Below are 22,171 nucleotides of genomic sequence, written 5' to 3' on the forward strand. Positions count from 1 at the left end.
CCCCCATCCTCCCCATACACTGCCCTGAGGCTATACTCCTCCCGTGGGGAGTTATGCTACGCTCTGCTGCACCCACAACACCAGCCTCAGCGGTCTGCCCTGGAGCGGCGGTTCACTCTGACCGCAATCCAAGGGTGGCGTAGTCGGACATTTAAACATCAAAACCACATAAATAGTTCCGCCACTGGTTTGACCGCCCTGAACCATGGAACCGGGTCGCCGCCACGGAGACTACAACCACCAGCATCCACCAAAAAAGGTCCGGCTCCGGGTGTCCCAAGGCCCAGGGGGCGCGTCAGAACATTTTCATCACCTTTCACAATCACCAATGGGACAAGGCAGGGATGTTCTCTGTCCCCTCTCTTATACATCCTAGTGACGGAGCACCTGCTCTCATCAATTCGCCATAACCCCAATATTAGGTGGATTGAGGTGGGAGGCACCGAGTACAAGTGCTCTCTATTTGCTGATGATGTCCTAGTATATATCACTCAATCACATAAATCCATCCATGCTGTTATGGCTGAAATAGATCACTTTGCTACATGGTCAAATTTTAAAATCAATGCAGCGAAGTCTGAGGCCCTCGATGTCTCCCTCCCCAAATCCATATAGGATTCCATCCAGTCCAACTTTCCCTTTGCCTGGCCCTCACAGGGTATCAAATACTTAGGAATTCCTATTCATAGAGACCTCTCCCATCTATGTTGTCTTAATTTTGGGCCCTTTATTGAACAACTCCATACAGACCACGGTTGGCAAGTTAGAACTGTAAGATTCACTACGTGAACCACTGGTGTTTTGTGGAAAAGCACATGTACACTGTGTTCCAAATTATTATGCAAAAAGTGTTTAGGAGTGATAAGGGAAGAATTTGTTTGTTTGTCAGTTAAACTCATTGATGGTGATGTGTGTCAGGGCTCTTTATATCACTGTAAGCAATTGCAGACACCTGTGCTAATTAGTTTGGCAGGTGTGTCCAATGAAAGGCAAGACTACTTAAGAAGGCTGTCTCACATTATTAAGCAGCCTACATTTTCTGCCAAAATGGGAAAGAAAAAGGATGTGTCGGCTGCTGAGAAGCAACAAATTGTGGAGTGTTTAGGTCAAGGCATGACTACAATCAACATTGTGCGATGATCAGGATGAAGTGTCTTGGCAATCAAGAAGTATGTAGCTGATTCACAGTACACACGTGTGCGTGCTGATAAGGGCAAATTGAGGACTCTTTCCTACAGGCAATTACGTCAGGTTGAAAGAGCAGCGGCAAAAAAGCCTTGTCATAGCAGCAGACAAGTTTTTGAAGCTGCTGGTGCCTCCAACGTCCCCCGAACAACAAGATGCAGGGTCCTTCAGAGGTTTGCAGCTGTGCATACGCCATCCTGTCGACCTCCTCTATCCACTTCACCAAGCAGAAACGGCTCCAGTGGGCCAAACATTACAGGAAGACTGATTTCAAAACTGTTTTGTTCACGGATGAGTGCCGTGCAGCGCTCGATGGTCCAGATGGATGGAGTGGAGGATAGCTGGTTGATGGACACCCCACGCAAACACGGCTACAGCGCCAACAAGGAGGAGGTGGAGTAATGTTTTGGGCTGGAATCATGGGGAGAGAGATTGTCGTCCCCTTTAAGATCCCTGAAGGCGCTAAAGATGAACTCCATAATTTATGTGGATTTTCTCAAACAGCACTTCCTGCCATGGTTCAAGAAGAAGAACCGTGTATTTCACAGCAAGATCATTTTTTTGCATGATAATGCACCATCTCATGCTGCACATAAAACATCTGCATCTCTGGCTGATATGGGCATAAAAGGGGACAAACTTATGGTGTGACCCGCATGCTCCCCTGACCTCTACCCCATTCAGAACCTTTGGAGCATCATTAAAAGGAGTGTCTATGATGGCGGGAGGCAGTTCACATCTAAGCAACAGCTCTGGGAGGGTATTCTGTCCTCATGCAAAACAATTGAAGCAGAAACCATCCAAAACCTGACAAATTCAATGGACGAGAGAGTTCAGAAGCTCCTTTCGAACAAGGGGTCCTATGTGAAAATGTAACATCACCTAGAATAAAGTTTTGAGTTGAAAACTGTTTGATTTCAGTTTCTAACAACCTGCTAATGCTTATAATTTCAAAAATGACCATTTTTTTGGTCTTTATTAAAATGAAAAGGTTGATCGAAAAGTTTGGGGGATCTAAGAGTGTGGCAACCCAGTAGTCATGATTACTTCGAATTCTGACAATATGAGGGTCATGCTGCAGGTAGTGCAGCAAGAAGGCACTTATGTGTCTTGCGCATCTCGGAGCCCCAAAATTATTTTCCGGGCTAGATGCAGCTAAAAATTATTATTAATTTTAAATCTGGTGAAGCTTTAGTATAGATGGCCTAATAGGATCAGTGCTGCACACTGCTACAAAGCCCAAATTATTTTCCAGCCAAGATACAGATAAACATGATTAGTAATTTGAAAGCTTAAAACGGTTGGTAGGGTGATTTTAACCAATCATCAAGCTTTTACTCTCCCCAGGATGACACAGGGGTAGAAAAGTCGTTTCGGATCCATGATTTGTTCATCTTTATGAACGTGAGTCTGTCTACATTATCAGTGGAGAGCCGCGTGCACTTATCTGTCAGCACACCACCAGCAGCGCTGAACACACGTTCAGACAGAACGCTGGCTGCGGGGCATGGCAAGATCTCCAAGGCATAAGTGGCTAGCTCCGGCCATTTATCCAGATTGGAAGCCCAAAAAGAGCAAGGGTCCAGTGACACAGTCATGGCTTCAATGTTTACTTGGAGATACTCCTGTACCATCGTCTCTAGGCGTTGACTATGTGTCAGACTTCTTGTCTCCTGTGGCCTTGCAAAGGATGGGCTAAAAAAAGTGGTGAAATGATTCCGCAAAATTGATGTTACCAGCAGATACTGTGGTTCTGTTACGGTTTGAGTGCTGAACACTTGACGGTCCCACGGTTGGCAAGTTGGAACTGTGAGATTCACTACGTGCACCACTGGTATTTTGTGGAAAAGCACATGTAAGATTCTGCAACAGTCTCTGCTGATACTCCTGCATGCGTGCATCCCTTTCTATGGCAGGAATAATTTCTGCAAATTTACTTTTGTACCGGGGATCTAACAGTGTGGCAACCCAGTAGTCAGGATTATTTCTAATTCTCACAATTCGAGGGTCATGTTGCAGGTAGTGCAGCAAGAAGGCACTCATGTGTGTTGCGCATCCAGGAGCACCAAGTCCCTGTTGTGTTGGTGGCGAGGTAACAATCATGCTTCCTTCCTCTGTCCTCTCCCCCCAACCTCGCACAACAGAAATGTGATCAATGTCTCCCTCATCTGATGAGTCTTCCATCAGTTCGTCCTCCACTTCTTCCTGGGCTCCTGCACCTTCCTCACTAGTTTGGCTGCTACCATGCGCCCTGGTAAAACCATCTCTCCCACCCTCACATGCCTGCCGCCTTGGTGCTGCCGACCGTCTGGACCTTGCAGATGTTAGCCCTTCCGCATACAACTCCTCCTCCTCTACTTCCTCCACCTCCTCTTGTGCCACCACCTGACTCCGAACTCTGTTTAACATGTGCTCCAGCATGTAAATCACCGGAATAGTCATGCTGATAATGGCATCGTCAGCACTAAACATCTTCGTCGCCATTTCAAAACTGCAGAAGGGTGCATAGGTCCCTGATCTGAGACCACTCCTCCAGCGTGATTTGCCCCACCTCTGGATCTCGTTGGCCCAGGCTATACATCAGAACGTATTGCACCAGGGCTTGTCGGTGCTGCAACAGTCGCTGCAACATGTGCAGAGTTGAATTCCACCGGGTAGGCACATCGCATTTTAGCCAGTGAAGTGGCAGGCCCAACGACTTCTGTAGAGATGTAAGTCGCTGAGCTGCGGGATGCGAACGGCGGAAGTGAGCACACAGCGACCGTGCCCTCTGCAGAAGGCCATCTAGTCTGGGATAGTGGGCTAAAAATTGCTGGACAACCAGGTTCAACACGTGAGCCATACAAGGCACGTGTGTGACATTGCCCCGGCGAAGGGCCGCACCCAGGTTTGCAGCATTGTCGCACACGGCCTTCCCTGGTTTCAGGTCCAGTGGAGACAACCATTCATGAAATTGGTTCTCCAGAGCTGACCACAACTCCTCAGCTGTGTGACTCACTTTTCCCAGACATTTCAATGTAAAAACCGCCTGATGACGTTGAGCCCTACTGCCAGCATAGTAAGGAGGTGTGCAGGATCCCTTCTGCGCAGTTAGAAAGCTTGTGGCATGACCAGACAGGCTTTGGGTGCAGGTGGAAGACCGAGAGGAGGTTGAGGAGGCAGAAGCAGTGGAGGAACTTTGACATAAAGAGGATTGACGCACAACTCGTGGGGACGGCAAGACTTGGACAGCAGCCCCTTGTCCTGCTGTCACCATAGTTACCCAGTGCCCAGTCAGCGACATGTAACGCCCCTGTCCATGCCTACTCGTCCAAGTGTCTGTGGTGAAATGCACCCTGTCACACACAGAGTTTCTCAAAGAAGCGGTGATGTTGTGTGCGACATGCTGGTGGAGCGCAGGCACACCTTTCTTTGAGAAGTAGTGCCGACTGGGCATCTGGTACTGGGGCACTGCGACGGACATAAGGTCTCGAAAATCCTCTGTGTCCACCAGGCGGAAAGGCAGCATTTCTGTAGCCAAGAGCTTGCAGATGGTGAAATTCAACCTCTTAGCTTTCTCATGGCTAGGAGGAAATGGTCTTTTACTTGTCCACATCTAAGGGACCGAGGGCTGGCTATTGTGCTTAGACGGGGTTGATAAGGGTGTCCCCGGCAAACTGCCGGTCTGTGAGGAAGATGCAGGCAGACATGTTAGGTTGCCTTGATCCAAAGGTGGTGCTATCGATGTCGGACAGCGCTCAACACCAGCTGGTGTTACCACCTCCAAAGAAAATGATGACCTGCCAATCACGCTGGCTGTTGCGGGTAAAGAGGTGGCAGGTCTGCGCCCCAAAACATGTGTGACTGCTGTCCCCCCAGTCACAGAGGATGAAGAGGCCGTGGATGCACAAGATATGGCAGACGGTGGTTGGCCCGGCCGGCTAGGCCGCATTGTAGCACACTGAGCTTCCCACTGCAACTTATGCTTCATGTCCATGTGCCGGTTCATGCATGAAGTACTCAAACTATGTATTTTTTGGCCTCTACTTAGCTTTTGCTGACAAATGTTACAGATAACACGAGTTGGGTCATCTTTATCGATCTGAAAAAATGCCCAGGCTATGCAAGGCTTAGCACCCATGCGACCTGAAGAGCCACCACGATTTGTGGTGAGAGGCAGAGTTGTGTTTGAGGATGCAGTTGTTGACGTGCTTCCAGTACTACGTCTCTGTCCAGGAAGGCGCAACCTGACCTCGTCGTCACTAGCATCTTCCTCCACCTCCTCTGCTGACCTCATCTCTTGGCTGACTGTGGGTTGACAGTAAGTGGGATCTCCAACCTCATCATCATCATCCTGTGCGTTATCACACCCGTCGTCCTCAGAGCCAACCTGTTCCTGCCCTGACAAAAAACTAAAGTTGTCGCTCCAATCAGGTATTTGAGTCTTATCATCGTCTTCCTCATTGTCTCCACCAACAGGAGTTACAGTTTGGGAATGAGGGTCTACATTATGGTCAGAACCTTCTGCGTCTGGTCCTGGATCCGACTCATAAAGATTCTGGGCATCAGTGCAGATCATTTCCTCGTCTGGATTCACAGAAGCGCTGGAGTCGACCTCTGATTCCCAGGCTATAGTATGAGTAAACAGCTCTGCAGACTCAACCATCTGTTCTACCTCATACTCAGACGGGCAGCTGGAGATTTGGGAGCTGTGAGGAAGCAAGTGCGATTGGGGTGACACCTTTGAGGACTGGAGTATTTGTGATGTTGAAGTTGATGTGGAGGAGAGCCCACTTAAAGGAGCACTTGATATCCGTTGAAGCACCTGCTGTTTTTGTGCCTCATCTGGAATTTGTAGCGATTGGCGTGGCCGTAAGAAAGGGATCTTATCACATTGTCCGCTAAAAGAAGTAGACATTTTAGTTTGGCTGGAAGATGGTCTTTCTTCTGCAGATGAAACTGTTGCTTTAACACCTACCCCACGGACACAACCTTTTTTCCCCTTCCCAACACGCCTATTCCCCTTTTCACCAGCAGCAGGCCTTTTTCCACTCATTTTGGTGGTTAACTAATTCACAACTCTGGAGTTGTTTGCACAAAAAAACAATGGATGGGAACCGAGCAGAGCTGAGTGGCCAAACTGTGGTATTAGGCCAAAACTATTGGCTGGGTTAGATGCAGAAAAAAATTATATTCAATTTGCAACCTGATGGAGGTCAGTATAGATGGACTAATAGAACAAGTCCCACACACAGCTAGAAGCCCAAATATTTTTTCAGAGGTAGATGCAGAAAAATTTTTTATTCAGTTTGCAACCTGATGGAGGTCTGTATAGATGGATTAATAGAACAAGTCCCACACACAGCTACAAGCCCAATATTTTTTCAGAGGTAGATGCAGAAAAAAAATATATTCAGTTTGCAACCTGATGGAGGTCAGTATAGATGGACTAATAGAGAAAGTCCCACACACTGCTAGAAGGCCAAATATTTTTTCAGAGCTAGATGCAGACAAAAAATTATTTTGAATTTGCAACCTGATGGAGGTCAGTATAGGTGGACTAATAGAACAAGTCCCACACACTGCTAGAAGGCCAAATATTTTTTCAGAGCTAGATGCAGAAAAAAATTATATTCAGTTTGCAACCTGATGGAGGTCTGTATAGATGGATTAATAGAACAAGTCCCACACACAGCTAGAAGCCCAAATATTTTTTCAGAGGTAGATGCAGATAAAAATTATTTTTAATTTGCAACCTGATGGAGGTCAGTATAGATGGACTAATAGAGAAAGTCCCACACACTGCTAGAAGGCCAAATATTTTTTCAGAGCTAGATGCAGATAAAAATTATTTTTAATTTGCAACCTGATGGAGGTCAGTATAGATGGACTAATAGAGAAAGTCCCACACACTGCTAGAAGGCCAAATATTTTTTCAGAGCTAGATGCAGATAAAAATTATATTCAGTTTGCAACCTGATGGAGGTCAGTATAGATGGAGTAATAGAACAAGTCCCACACACAGCTAGAAGCCCAAATATTTTTTCAGAGGTAGATGCAGATAAAAATTATTTTTAATTTGCAACCTGATGGAGGTCAGTATAGATGGACTAATAGAGAAAGTCCCACACAGTGCTAGAAGGCCAAATATTTTTTCAGAGCTAGATGCAGATAAAAATTATATTCAATTTGCAACCTGATGGAGGTCAGTATAGATGGACTAATAGAGAAAGTCCCACACACTGCTAGAAGGCCAAATATTTTTTTCAGAGCTAGATGCAGATAAAAATTATATTCAATTTGCAACCTGATGGAGGTCAGTATAGATGGACTAATAGAACAAGTCCCACACACAGCTAGAAGCCCAAATATTTTTTCAGAGGTACTGTAGATGCAGATAAAAATTATTTTTAATTTGCAACCTGATGGAGGTCAGTATAGATGGACTAATACAACAAGTCCCACACACAGCTAGAAGCCCAATATTTTTTCAGAGGTAGATGCAGAAAAAAATATATTCAGTTTGCAACCTGATGGAGGTCAGTATAGATGGAGTAATAGAACAAGTCCCACACACAGCTAGAAGCCCAAATATTTTTTCAGAGGTAGATGCAGATAAAAATTATTTTTAATTTGCAACCTGATGGAGGTCAGTATAGATGGACTAATAGAGAAAGTCCCACACACTGCTAGAAGGCCAAATATTTTTTTCAGAGCTAGATGCAGATAAAAATTATATTCAGTTTGCAACCTGATGGAGGTCAGTATAGATGGACTAATAGAGAAAGTCCCACACACTGCTAGAAGGCCAAATATTTTTTCAGAGCTAGATGCAGATAAAAATTATATTCAATTTGCAACCTGATGGAGGTCAGTATAGATGGACTAATAGAACAAGTCCCACACACAGCTAGAAGCCCAAATATTTTTTCAGAGGTACTGTAGATGCAGATAAAAATTATTTTTAATTTGCAATCTGATGGAGATCAGTATAGATGGACTAATAGAGAAAGTCCCACACACTGCTAGAAGGCCAAATATTTTTTCAGAGCTAGATGCAGAAAAAAATTATATTCAGTTTGCAACCTGATGGAGGTCAGTATAGATGGACTAATAGAGAAAGTCCCACACACTGCTAGAAGGCCACATATTTTTTCAGAGGTAGATGCAGAAAAAAATATATTCAGTTTGCAACCTGATGGAGGTCTGTATAGATGGATTAATAGAACAAGTCCCACACACAGATAGAAGCCCAATATTTTTTCAGAGGTAGATGCAGAAAAAAATATATTCAGTTTGCAACCTGATGGAGGTCAGTATAGATGGACTAATACAAGTCCCACACACAGCTAGAAGCCCAATATTTTTTCAGAGCTAGATGCAGAAAAAAATATATTCAGTTTGCAACCTGATGGAGGTCTGTATAGATGGATTAATAGAACAAGTCCCACACACAGCTAGAAGCCCAATATTTTTTCAGAGGTAGATGCAGAAAAAAATATATTCAGTTTGCAACCGGATGGAGGTCAGTATAGATGGACTAATACAACAAGTCCCACACACAGCTAGAAGCCCAATATTTTTTCAGAGGTAGATGCAGAAAAAAATATATTCCGTTTGCAACCTGATGGAGGTCTGTATAGATGGACTAATAGAACAAGTCCCACACACAGCTAGAAGCCCAATATTTTTTCAGAGGTAGATGCAGAAAAAAATATATTCAGTTTGCAACCTGATGGAGGTCAGTATAGATGGACTAATACAACAAGTCCCACACACAGCTAGAAGCCCAATATTTTTTTAGAGCTAGATGCAGAAAAAAATTATATTCAATTTGCAACCTGATGGAGGTCAGTATAGATGGACTAATAGAATGATGCTATGCCCAAAAGATTTTACTTCACTAGGTGCAGTAAAAAAATTGGTATTCTATACACAGGTGGTATATCTTGCAACACAGATAGGCTACTCCACTGACTAACACACTCTGCAATAGGCCAAAAAGGATTAGCTTTGCTAGATTCAGCCAAATGCTGTGAAAAAAACTTGCACAGCACTGGCACAGACCTGCCTGGCAAAAACTGATAGGAACTGATGTAACCTAGTCCTGAAAAGGACTCCAATTACAATTAGTCTTTACTCCCACAATCTATCTATTTAAGAGCACAGACCTGCCTGATAAAAGTCGTAGGAAATGCTGTAACCTAGTCCTTAAAAGGACTGCAATCACAACTATTCCCTACTCCCAAGCTATCTGTAGATTTGTGCGAAAATTGGCTTGAAATTAACAAGGTATAGCGCACACAGCAACAGCGGTGCCGTCTAACACGCAGCTGCAGCAGTGAGAAAATGGTGGCGACGGGGAAAATGGCTTGGTCTTATAGGGCAAGGACATGTGACACACACTGCCAATGACACATGCCCTTGCTTGTGTGAAAAAAAGCACTTCGCTCCGTGTGTGCGCTGCTGATAGGCTGACAGATTGCACCTCCCCACTGTAAATGTGGGAAAGAGAAAAAAAAAATGGAGATCTTCATTGTTCCTGCAGAGATCCATCCCCTGCCCCTCCCCCCACCCCGCTGTACACTCAAACTGCGTATTAACATTAATTTTCATCATTACTGAGAAAAAATCCAGTTATGATTTTGGTGCACAAACAGTTATCGAACATAACCTCGAACAGCCAAATTTTTCTCAAATTGTTCGTGTTCACTGAACGGCTCGAACACAGCCCAAAACAGCTCAAATTTGAGATTGGCGAACAGTTCGAGTAGAACAACGCTCATCTCTAATAAATATCCCACGGGGGTAAAATTGAAAAAAGTTGAAAAAAATTTTTTTTGGACTTAGTCATTTTTCCGGCGTTTATCAGACTGTCAGATAGGGGAAATGTCAGTGAGAGTTCCGATTTCAGTTCCAGAGCGATTCGCCCAATGATTCCTTGATATTAAGTCTTTTTCAGCCAATTTTCTGGATTTTTGAAAATTTTACTTTTTTGTGAAACTATCCACTAAATGAGGGAATAATATGTGTGAGGGTACCGCAGGAGAGTGCCAAATGTGTGTGGGTAGAATACATATCCCATGGGGGTAAAATTGAAAAAAGTTTAAAACATTTTTTTGGGGACTTAGTCATTTTTCCGGTGTTTATCAGACTTTCAGATAGGGGAAATGTCAGTAAGCGTTCCAATTTCAGTTCCAGAGCGATTCGCCCATTGAGTCCTTAATATTTAGTCGTTTTCAGCCTATAGTTTGGATTTTTAAAAATGTCACTTTTTTGTGAAAATATCCACTAAATGAGGGAATAATATGTGTGAGGATACACCAGGAGAGTTCCAAATGTGTGTGGGTAGAATATATATCCCACAGGGGTAAAATTGAAAAAAAAAATTTTTGACTTAGTCATATTTACGCCATTTATCAGACTTTCAGATAGGGGATATGTCAGTGAGCGTTCAGATTTCAGTTCCAGAGCGATTCGCCCAATGAGTCCTTGATATTTTGTCGTTTTCAGCCAATTTTCTGGATTTTTGAAAATTTCACTTTTTTGTGAAAATATTCACTAAATGAGGGAATAATATGTGTGAGGGTACCCCAGTAGAGTTCCAAATGTGTGTGGGTAGAATATATATCCCACGGGGGTAAAATTGAAAAAAGTTGAAAAAATTTTTTGGGGGACTTAGTCATTTTTCCGTCGTTTATCAGACTTTCAGATAGGGGAAATGTCAGTGAGCGTTCCGAGTTCAGTTCAAGAGCGATTCGCCCAATGAGTTCTGGATATTAAGTCGTTTTCAGCCAATTTTCTGAATTTTTGAAATTTTCACTTTTTTGCGAAAATATCCACTAAATGAGGGAATAATATGTGTGAGGGTACCCCAGGAGAGTTCCAAATGTGTGTGGGTAGAATATATATCCAACGGGGGTGTAATACTATTGTAGGAACTCGAGGATTCTGATAGCGTGGGGCAATGAACAAGCAGAGACGGGTTTCTTTAGTGCAAATAGTGTATTTGTGCAACAGCAATAACACCCAAAAACAATATACAGATAACCCGTAGTGACATACAATGAAATAAGTCCAGCAATATTAAGTCTTTGAAACCTATATAGCAAAGTCGGCAATGTTCTTACGACGGAGTCCTCACACAAATGTGATCAAAAGGAAAGTCTGACACACTGGTGACGTAGCTTGATTCAAACACTGCGGGTGTAGTAATAGTCAGAACCAGGTATGCAGTAGCCACAGGGAAGTCCAAGAACAAGTTCACAAGTTAATCCTGGATGTAGCGTGGAATCAGGGAAGTCCAGAAACAAGTTCACATTTAAGTAATATTCCAGTAAATAGTTCCAGCAGCCCTCACCGGAGGGAGTGAATGAAGGGTTAAACAACAGCACAGTTCAGAAACACAGTTCTTACCGGGTGGAGTGAGGCAAGGGTTAAATTCCAAAGTCAACAGGTTAATGATAACACAGTGAGTGTAGCTTACATAGGCAGAGAATGTCCAGAGTCACGGGCTGCTGCTGAGAAACACGTGAAGATTAACCTGGTAAATACACAAGAGATCTGGGAGATAATAGTAGGACAAGGCAGCTTGACTGAAGGGAAACGGAAGCAGAATATTCCAGCAAGGAAGCCAGCACCAGAGCCAGGTTTTAAACAAATGAACAGGAAGTAGGGCATACAAAAACAGCAAACTTCATCTTAACAAAGGGCAAAATCATTCATAAGGTTACCTAGAAAACCCGGAATACTGACATTACTCCCCCCTAAAGACTGCCTCCGAACGGTCCAGGACCAGGCTTGTCCGGGTATCTCTGATGAAACTGAGCGACCTTCAGGGGAGCATTGATGTTACTTACTGGTTCCCAAGAATTGTCTTCGGGAGAGTAACCTTGCCATCTAACTAGATACTGAAGCCGGTTCCTATGAAGTCTCGAATCAACAATATCCTGTACCACAAATTGCTCTTCACCATCAACCAACACTGGTGGAGGGGGAGATACGATACGTCCCTGAAACGTGTTAGGAGAGACCGGTTTTAATAAAGAAACATGAAATACTGGGTGTACCTTTAAAGTCCGTGGTAGCTTCAGCCGACAGGCAGCAGAGCTCACAATCCCAGTGATCTTGAATGGACCGATGAATTTCTGCCCCAGTTTCTGCGAAGGAACACCCAATCTTAGATTCTCGGTAGACAACCAAACCGCGTCTCCTACCTTATACATAGGTGCCGGTTTCCGGAACCTATCGGCCGACTTCTTGTAATGCTCCTGTGCTACGGTCAGGGTGTCCTTTGAAAGTTCCAGATTACGTTGCAACACCACCAGTCTATCTTCAACCGCCGGTACCGAAATAGCAACCGGAGACCTAGGCAAAATATTTGGATGATATCCCAGATTGGCAAAAAAAGGCGTTACCTTCGTAGAACTGCTCTGAGAGTTGTTGTACGAAAATTCCGCTAAAGGAAGTAGCTTCAGCCAATCGTCCTGCAAATGACTGACGTAACAGCGTAGATATTGCTCCAAGGTTTGATTTGTCCGTTCGGTCTGCCCGCTGGTCTGAGGATGGTATGCAGAAGACAGGCAAACATTAATGTGGAGTGCAGAACAAAATCCTTTCCAAAATCTAGAGGTAAATTGTATTCCCCGGTCAGAAATGATCTCATCTGGTACTCCATGCAGCCGGAAAACGTTCTGGATAACCAGATCCACTGTCTCTGTAGCAGAGGGAAGACCGGTACATGGAATGAAATGAGCAGCCTTCGTTAAACGATCTACTACCACCAAAATAGTATTTTTACCGCCAGAGGTGGGTAACTCCACAATAAAGTCCATTGAAATAGACCCCCAAGGGCGAGACGGTACAGGTAGCGGTTTAAGAAGACCAGTAGGTGAAACGCGAGGAACTTTGTACCGGGCACAAACCTCACAAGAGCGGACATAGTCATTCACATCTTTCAAACAGGTAGGCCACCAAAAAAAAACGACTTAAAAATTCCTGCATCTTCTGTACCCCCCTATGACCAGCCAATACAGAGTCGTGGACCAACTTGAGAATTCGAAGTCTCACAGCCTCTGGGACATAAATACATCGATCTCTAAGCCACACACCATTCCGAAGGACAAGATTCACGTTGTCAGGTGGAGCAGCAAGAAATACGTCACCGTCATAGGCCAGCTTGATCTCCTGACACAAGTCCCGGTCCAGGAGCACTCCTACGAAATTGGCATCAGACAAGATGGTCTTAGAAGGGGTCCCAGGCACGGAGTCCACCGTATGGATTCGGGATAATGCGTCAGCTTTCCCATTACGTGAACCTGGGCGGTACGAAATAATAAAATTAAACTGGTTCAAGAACAAACTCCACCTAGCTTGTCGAGGAGAAAGACACCTGGCAGACTTAAGGAATTCCAAATTACGATGATCCGTGAGTACCACTACCTGTTGAGTTGCTCCCTGCAAATGGTGTCTCCATTCCTTAAAGGCGGAAATAATTGCCAAAACTTCCTTATCTGCAATATCATAGTTCAGTTCAGCAGAAGATAACCTATGAGAAAAGAAGGCACACGGGTGCAGCAAACCTTTGTCTCCGGTACGTTGTGAGAGGATAGCTCCCAATGCACAGTCAGAAGCGTCCACCTCCACGATGAAAGGCAGTGCAGGATCCGGATGCATCAATATCGGAGCCGTGGTAAAACAAACCTTGAGGCGATCAAAGGCTTCCTGAGCTTGCGAAGACCATACAAACTTCTTCCCCTTCTTGGTGAGAAGAGTGATGGGACGGACAACTTCTGAAAAATTTCGGATGAAACGTCTATAAAAGTTAGCGAAACCAATGAATCGTTGTACCTCTTTAATGTTTCCTGGTACTGGCCAGTCTAAGATTGCCTGGATCTTGCTGGACTCCATATTCAATCCATGAGGAGAAATAATATAGCCTAAAAATTGGATTTCGGAGCAATGAAATTCACACTTTTCGAGTTTGATGTACAAATGATTATCTCTCAAACGTCTAAGCACGGTCTTAACATGTTCCCGATGCTCCTGTAAGGAATTAGAGAAGATCAAAATGTCATCCAGGTAAATTACCACATATTGGTCCAATAAATCCCTGAAAATATCGTTGGCTAACTGTTGAAAAGCAGCAGGAGCGTTACAGAGTCCGAATGGCATCACCAAATATTCATAATGTCCATACCGGCATCTAAAAGCTGTTTTCCATTCGTCTCTGGGACGTATACGGAGTAAATTATATGCCCCGCGAAGATCTAATTTGGTAAATACCTTGGCCTGGCGAACTCTTTCCAACAATTCCGGAATTAGCAGCAACGGGTACCTGTTATGAATGGTTACCTTATTTAACTCCCAGTAGTCAATGCAGGGTCTTAGAGTCCCATCCTTCTTCTTTACAAAGAATATAGGGGCTACCGCTGGTGAGGAAGATGGTCGGATAAACCCCTTGGCTAAATTCTCATCTATATATTCTCGTAATGATTTTAATTCCGGAGCCGCCAGCGGGTAAACATGGCCGAAAGGAATCGCTGCCCCAGGAAGCAATTCTATGGGGCAATCATACGGTCTATGTGGGGGAAGTTGATCTGCCTTCCTCTTGTCACAAACGTCCGAGAATTCCTGGTAAACCAGAGGGAGAGTGGGTACCTGTATTGCCTCTTCCAAGTTCTGGGTGACTGGAACCGCTACCGTTGGACTGATGGTAGGACTACACTTCGGAAGGAAGGATATCTCCTTGGTTTCCCAATTGATGTTTGGATTTTGTGACCGTAACCAGGGAATTCCTACAATTACAGGAAAATGAGGAGAAGATATTAACATGAATGGAACTGTTTCTTGATGGTCCGGTTCCATCTTACACTCCAGAAGCACTGTCTCCCGATCTACTGGTCCAGAAACTAATGGGGAACCATCCACCGTTTCCATAGTGACTGGTAAAGCTCTTAGTTGCGTCTTTACACCATGTTCCCTGGCAAAAGAAGAATCCATGAAATTCCCACCTGCTCCAGAGTCTATCATGGCAGAACTTGGTATCCACTGTCCCTCCCACTGAATCTGAATAGGAAGAGAACAATGTGAATATTTCTCCCCTTTGTCTTTAGGGGAAGTCGGCATCAATATAGGGGGAAAAACAGCATCTAGATGTAGACTGGTCTCCGAAACTTCAGACTCAGCGTCAGTGTTGTCATAATCCCCTACTACCGCCAACACCTTGTTGGGTCGCGTGGGACATTTAGGACAATTGATAAGGAAATGGTCTGATTGACCACAATAGAAACATAAGCGCTCACGGAGACGGTATTCGCGGCGTTCATTACTCTCACGTTTTAGTAGCGAGTCCACCTGCATAGGCACCTCCTCGGCCTCCCGTGAGTTTTTGCCTGTGGTTTCCCTAGACGGAAGGGAGAAATTAGTGATGCGATATACAGCTGTCCATTTTTCTTGTCTGCGTTCAGTTAGACGGATATCAATACGTACACAGTGTTGTAAAAACAACTTAAACTCCTGTGGAGACTCTGAACGAGCTAGCTCATCCTTGATTGCGCTGGACAAACCCTTTCTAAAGATTGGCAATAAAGCATTGTTATCCCAATTGGTGTCCACCACTAACCTTTTACATTCAGTAACATATTCTATGACTGAACGTTTCCCCTGGCGTAAGGAAAGCAAGGCAGATTCAGCGGTAGCACGGCGATTGGGATCGTCGAACATTTGTGCCATGGCTGCCAGAAAATCATCCAAATTATTTAGACGGGTATCGTGACTTTCAACCTTAGGATTTGCCCAAGCCAGTGCCCGTGATGTCAACAACATAATAATACATAGTACCTTAGATCTATCAGACCGGTAATAGGAGGCATGTACATCAAAGAATAATATACATTGGTTAACAAACCCACGAAATTGACTTCGGTCACCATTAAACCGGAATGGAGGCATTTTGGGCATACTAGTGAATGATGTAGGCTCAGTAGGTAAGGCCTCCCGGACTTCTAATTTAGTACGTAGATCTTGGAGAGCCTGACCAAACACCTGTGCGTTGTGGTCAACCCGGGATTCCATGTCTCTAATCTTAATGTGTATAGACTCTATCTACTGCTGCAAGGAGTTAATTATGGTGAACAGTTTGTCTGCCCGTGTCTCCGTCATTGCCCCAGCAGAATCCTCTTTTGGCTGGAGTATCCTGTAATACTATTGTAGGAACTCGAGGATTCTGATAGCGTGGGGCAATGAACAAGCAGAGACGGATTTCTTTAGTGCAAATAGTGTATTTGTGCAACAGCAATAACACCCAAAAACAATATACAGATAACCCGTAGTGACATACAATGAAATAAGTCCAGCAATATTAAGTCTTTGAAACCTATATAGCAAAGTCGGCAATGTTATTACGACGGAGTCCTCACACAAATGTGATCAAAAGGAAAGTCTGACACACTGGTGACGTGGCTTGATTCAAACACTGCGGGTGTAGTAATAGTTAGAACCAGGTATGCAGTAGCCACAGGGTAGTCCAAGAACAAGTTCACAAGTTAATCCTAGATGTAGCGTAGATTCAGGGAAGTCCAGAAACAAGTTCACATTTAAGTAATATTCCAGTAAATAGTTCCAGCAGCCCTCACCGGAGGGAGTGAATGAAGGGTTAAACAACAGCACAGTTCAGAAACACAGTTCTTACTGGGTGGAGTGAGGCAAGGGTTAAATTCCAAAGTCAACAGGTTAATGATAACACAGTGAGTGTAGCTTACATAGGTAGAGAATGTCCAGTCACGGGCTGCTGCTGAGAAACACATGAAGATTAACCTGGTAAATACACAAGAGATCTGGGAGATAATAGTAGGACAAGGCAGCTTGACTGAAGGGAAACGGAAGCAGAATACTCCAGCAAGGAAGCCAGCACCAGAGACGGGTTATAAACAAACGAACAGGAAGTAGGGCATACAAAAACAGCAAACTCCATCTTAACAAAGGGCAAAATCATTCACAAGGTTACCTAGAAAACCCGGAATACTGACACCTTGATATTTAGTCGTTTTCAGCCAATTTTCTGCATTTTTGAAAATTTCACTTTTTTGTGAAAATATCCACAAAGTGAGGGAATAATATGTGTGAGGGTACTTGAGGAGAGTTCCAAATGTGTGTGGGTAGAATATATATCCCACGGGTGTAAAATTGAAAAAAGTTGAAAAAAAATTTTTTTTGGACTTAGTCATTTTTCCGGAGTTTATCAGACTTTCAGATAGGGGAAATGTCAGTGAGCGTTCCGATTTCAGTTCCAGAGCGATTCGCCCAATGAGTTCTTGATATTTAGTCGTTTTCAGCCAATATTTTGGATTTTTGAAAATTTCACTTTTCTGTAAAAATATCCACTAAATGAGGGAATAATATGTGTGAGGGTACCCCAGGAGAGTTCCAAATGTGTGTGGGTAGAATATATATCCCACGGGGGTAAAATTGAAAAAAGTTGATAACATTTTTTTTGGGACTTAGTCATTTTATCAGACTTTCAGATAGGAAAAATGTCCTTGAGTGTTCCGATTTCAGTTCCAGAGCGATTCGCCCAATGAGTCCTTGATTTTTAGTCGTTTTCAGCAAATATTTTGGATTTTTAAAAATTTCACTTTTTTGTGAAAATATCCACTAAATGAGGGAATAATATGTGTGAGTGTACCCCAGGAGAGTTCCAAATGTGTGTGGGTAGAATATATATCCCACGGGGGTAAAATTGAAAAAAGTTGAAAAATTTTTTTTTTTGGACATAGTCATTTTTACGGCGTTTATCAGAAATTTCAGATAGAGGAAATATCAGTGAGCGTTCCGAGTTCAGTTCCAGAGCGATTCATCCAATGAGTCCTTGATATTTCGTCGTTTTCAGGCAATTTTCTGAATTTTTGAAAATTTCACTTTTTTGTGAAAATATCCACTAAATGAGGGTATAATATGTGTGAGGGTACCCCAGGAGAGTTCCAAATGAGTGTGGGTAGAATATATATCCCATGGGGGTAAAATTGAAAAAAGTTGAAAAAAATTTTTTTTTTGACTTAGTCATTTTTCCGGAGTTTATCTAACTTTCAGATAGGGGAAATGTCAGTGAGCTTTCCGATTTCAGTTCCAGAGTTTTTCGCCCAATGCGTCCTTGATATTTAGTCGTTTTCAGTCAATATTTTGGATTTTTGAAAATTTCAATTTTCTGAAAATATCCACTAAATGAGATAATAATAAGTGTGAGGGTATCCCAGGAGAATTCCAAATTTGTGTGGGTAGAATATATATCACATGGGGGTAAAATTGAAAAAAGTTGAAAAAAATTTTTTTTGGACTTAGTCATTTTATCAGACTTTCAGATAGGACAAATGTCATTGAGTGTTCCGATTTCAGTTCCAGAGCGATTCGCCCAATGATTACTTGATATTTAGTCGTTTTCAGCCAATTTTCTGCATTTTTGAAAATTTCACTTTTTTGTGAATATATCCACTAAATGAGGGAATAATATCTGTGAGGGTACCCCAGGAGAGTTCCAAATGTGTCTGGGTAGAATATATATCCCACGGGGGTAAAATTGAAAAAAGTTGATAACATTTTTTTTGGGACTTAGTCATTTTTCCAGAGTTTATCAGACTTTCAGATAGGGCAAATGTCAGTGAGCATTCCGATTTCAGTTCCAGAGCGATTCGCCCAATGAGTCCTTGATATTTAGTCTTTTTCAGCAAATATTTTGGATTTTTAAAAATTTCACTTTTTTGTGAAAATATCCACTAAATGAGGGAATAATATGTGTGAGGGTACCCCAGAAGAGTTCCAAATGTGTGTTGGTAGAATATATATCCCATGGGAGAAAAATTGAAAAAAGTCGAAAAAAATTTTTTTTTGGACTTAGTCATTTTATCAGACTTTCAGATAGGAAAAATGTCCTTGAGTGTTCCGATTTCAGTTCTAGAGCGATTCGCCCAATGAGTCCTTGATTTTTTGTCGTTTTCAGCAAATATTTTGGATTTTTAAAAATTTCACTTTTTTGGGAATATATCCACTAAATGAGGGAATAATATCTGTGAGGGTACCCCAGGAGAGTTCCAAATGTGTGTGGGTAGAATATATATCCCACGGGGGTAAAATTGAAAAAAGTTGAAACATTTTTTTTTTTGTACTTAGTCATTTTTCCTGCATTTATCTGACTTTCAGATAGGGGAAATGTCAGTGAGCGTTCCGATTTCAGTTCCAGAGCGATTCGCCAAATGAGTCCTTGATATTTAGTCGTTTTCAGCCAATATTTTGGATTTTTGAAAATTTTACTTTTTTGTGAAAATATCCACTAAATGAGGGAATAATATGTGTGAGGGTACCCCAGGAGAGTTCCAAATGTGTGTGGGTAGAATATATATCCCACGGGGGTAAAATTGAAAAAAGTTGAAAAATTTTTTTTTTTGGACTTAGTCATTTTTACGGCGTTTATCAGAAATTTCAGATAGAGGAAATATCAGTGAGCGTTCCGAGTTCAGTTCCAGAGCGATTCATCCAATGAGTCCTTGATATTTCGTCGTTTTCAGGCAATTTTCTGAATTTTTGAAAATTTCACTTTTTTGTGAAAATATCCACTAAATGAGGGAATAATATGTGTGAGGGTACCCCAGGAGAGTTCCAAATGTGTGTGGGTAGAATATATATCCCACGGGGTAAAATTGAAAAAAGTTGAAAAAAATTTTTTTTTTGGACTTAGTCATTTTATCAGACTTTCAGAAAGGGCAAATGTCAGTGAGCGTTCCGATATCAGTCCCAGAGCGATTCACCCAATGAGTCCTTGATATTTAGTCGTTTTCAGCCAATATTTTGGATTTTTGACAATTTCACTTTTTTGTAAAAATATCCACTAATTGAGGGAATAATATGTGTGAGGGTACCCCAGGAGAGTTCCAAATGTGTGTGGGTAGAATATATATCCCACGGGGGTAAAATTGAAAAAAGTTGAAAAAATTTTTTTTTGGACTTAGTCATCTTTCCGGCGTTTATCAGACTTTCAGATAGGGGAAATGTCAGTGAGCATTCCGATTTCACTTCCAGAGCGATTCGCCGGATGAGTCCTTGATATTTAGTCATTTTCAAGCCAATTTTCTGAATTTTTGAAAATTTCACTTTTTTGTGAGAATATCCACTAAATGAGGGAATAATATGTGTGAGGTTACCCCAGGAGAGTTCCAAATGTGTGTGGGTAGAATATATATCCCACGGGGGTAAAATTGAAAAAAAAATTTTTTTGTACTTAGTCATTTTTCCGGCGTTTATCAGACTTTCAGATAGGGGAAATGTCAGTGAGCATTCCGATTTCAGTTCCAGAGCGATTCGCCCAATGAGTCCTTGATATTTAGTCGTTTTCAGACAATTTTCTGCATTTTTGAAAATTTCACTTTTTTGTGAAAATATCCACTAAGTGAGGGAATAATATGTGTGAGGGTACTTCAGGAGAGTTCCAAATGTGTGTGGGTAGAATATTTATCCCACGGGGTAAAATTGAAAAAAGTTGAAAAAAATTTTTTTTTTGGACTTAGTCATTTTATCAGACTTTCAAAAAGGGCAAATGTCAGTGAGCGTTCCGATATCAGTCCCAGAGCGATTCACCCAATGAGTCCTTGATATTTAGTCGTTTTCAGCCAATATTTTGGATTTTTGACAATTTCACTTTTTTGTAAAAATATACACTAAATGAGGGAATAATATGTGTGAGGGTACCCCAGGAGAGTTCCAAATGTATGTGGGTAGAATTTATATCCCACAAGGGTAAAATTGAAAAAAGTTTGAAAATTTTTTTTGGGGGACTTAGTCTTTTTATCAGATTTTCAGATAGGGCAAATGTCAGTGAGCGTTCCGATTTCAGTTCCAGAGCGATTCGCCCAATGAGTCCTTCATATATAGTCGTTTTCAGCCAATTTTCTGGATTTTTGAAAATTTCACTTTTTTGTGAAAATATCCACTAAATGAGGGAATAATATGTGTGAGGTTACCCCAGGAGAGTTCCAAATGTGTGTGGGTAGAATATATATCCCACGGGGGTAAAATTGAAAAAAAAATTTTTTTGGACTTATCATTTTTCCGGCGTTTATCAGACTTTCAGATAGGGGAAATGTCAGTGAGCGTTCCGATTTCAGTTCCAGAGCGATTCATCCAATGAGTCCTTTATATTTAGTCGTTTTCAGCCAATTTTCTGCATTTTTGAAAATTTCACTTTTTTGTGAAAATATCCACTAAATGAGGGAATAATATATGTGAGGGTACCCCAGGAGAGTTCCAAATGTGAGTGAGTAGAATATATATCCCACGGGGGTAAAATTGAAAAAAGTTGAAAATTTTTTTTTTTTGGACTTAGTCATTTTTCCGCAGTTTATCAGACTTTCAGATAGGGAAAATGTCAGTGAGCATTCCGATTTCAGTTCAAGAGTGATTCACCCAATGAGGCCTTGATATTTAGTCGTTTTCAGCCAAATTTCTGGATTTTTGAAAATTTCACATTTTTTGTGAAAATATCCACTAAATGAGGGAAATAATATGTGTGAGGGTACCCCAGGAGAGTTCCAAATGTGTGTGGGTAGAATATATATCCCACGCGGGTAAAATTGAAAAAAGTTGAAAAAAATTTTTTTGGACTTAGTCATTTTTCCGCCGTTTATCAGACTTTCAGATAGGGCAAATGTCAGTGAGCATTTTGATTTCAGTTCCAGAGCGATTCGCCCAATGAGTCCTTGATATTTAGTCGTTTTCAGACAATTTTCTGCATTTTTGAAAATTTCACTTTTTTGTGAAAATATCCACTAAGTGAGGGAATAATATGTGTGAGGGTACTTCAGGAGAGTTCCAAATGTGTATGGGTAGAATATTTATCCCACAGGGGTAAAATTGAAAAAAGTTTAAAAATTTTTTTTTTTGGACTTAGTCATTTTTCCGGCGTTTGTCAAAAATTTCAGATAGGGCAAATGTCAGTGAGCATTCCGATTTCAGTTCCAGAGTG

The sequence above is a fragment of the Phyllobates terribilis genome, unplaced genomic scaffold (genome assembly GCF_046119375.1).
Source record: "Phyllobates terribilis strain yellow unplaced genomic scaffold, ASM4611937v1 Scaffold_43__1_contigs__length_10536358, whole genome shotgun sequence".
NCBI lineage: Eukaryota > Metazoa > Chordata > Amphibia > Anura > Dendrobatidae > Phyllobates > Phyllobates terribilis.